Consider the following 1248-nt stretch of genomic DNA (forward strand, 5'->3'; position numbering starts at 1 on the left):
CATTAAAATTATATAATGAATATCAATAAGATTTAATGGTTACATGTATTAAAATGCTATTGAATCATATTAAACAAGATTTATATATACATGAATGAATTTGAAGATTGAATTTTATGTAAATAGATAAATCTGAACTCTAAGTAAAATTATTAAAATATAATTTTCAATTAAGTTTATCCATAAACATTTAAATGTATTAACCTTAATCATATAATTTTGATACTATTGTAAATAATAACTTTCAACATTAATAGTAAATTAAATAATATTTGACAATGCTTAATTTTATTTTATTTTTTTAAAAAAGAAGGTACATTAAAGTATATATTTCACAAAATAACTAAAAATATTTATAATATTATATACTGTAAAATAATATATATTAAAATTGTCTAAGATATTATTATTATATATAATAAAATAATAGACATTATTATTATTATTATTATTATTATTATTATTATATATTAAAATAGTATAATATATTTTTTTCTTTTTTCACTAGGTTCTGTATAAAAATTTACTAATACTTAAATCTATTAAAAATGAAATTATATTTAAAATTAATAATATTTATAGTCATTGATGATAATTAAAATTGTATTATCCTTTTCACCGTTAATTATCAAATTGATGATTTCATTTTCTATATAAATTCTATTAAGAAGGATTGTAAATATCCACCTAATTTCTTTTGAGTGTGTCTTCTATCTTCTTCTTCTTCTTCTCATTATTATAATATCATTTCTTTCATTCTTTATTTTTATTTTTATCTATGAAAAATAATACTTGAATGTGTTATTGATCATCGTCAAAATTGAGAATTTAGCTCTTTTAGATCGACAAAGTATCAGCTGAATCTATATTCATAATTAATGATAAAAATTCATCTCTTTTAGAATGATTTTTTTGAATGATTTTTGTGAGATTGAATAAATATTTAAATCCATATCATGTTTTTATTAGAAGGTTCTTATATAAATCATTTATCTAATACATTTTGTGAGAATGGAAAGTGGAAATTGGAAAGCATATTTGATAAGGTATAACATCTTAGTCTTTTTTATCATTATTTTTTAATTTGTAAGTATCACTCCTGTTATTTTTCTTTTTCTTCATTTTATTGTTTTTCTATTATAGGCTTCGATATAATATTACTTCTTTTATTATTCATTTTTATGTATAAAAGATACTTTGAACGTGTTATCAATCATCGTCAAAAATCAAAATTTAACTCTTTTAAAT

This window comes from Glycine max, chromosome 12, assembly GCF_000004515.6.
Source record: "Glycine max cultivar Williams 82 chromosome 12, Glycine_max_v4.0, whole genome shotgun sequence".
NCBI lineage: Eukaryota > Viridiplantae > Streptophyta > Magnoliopsida > Fabales > Fabaceae > Glycine > Glycine max.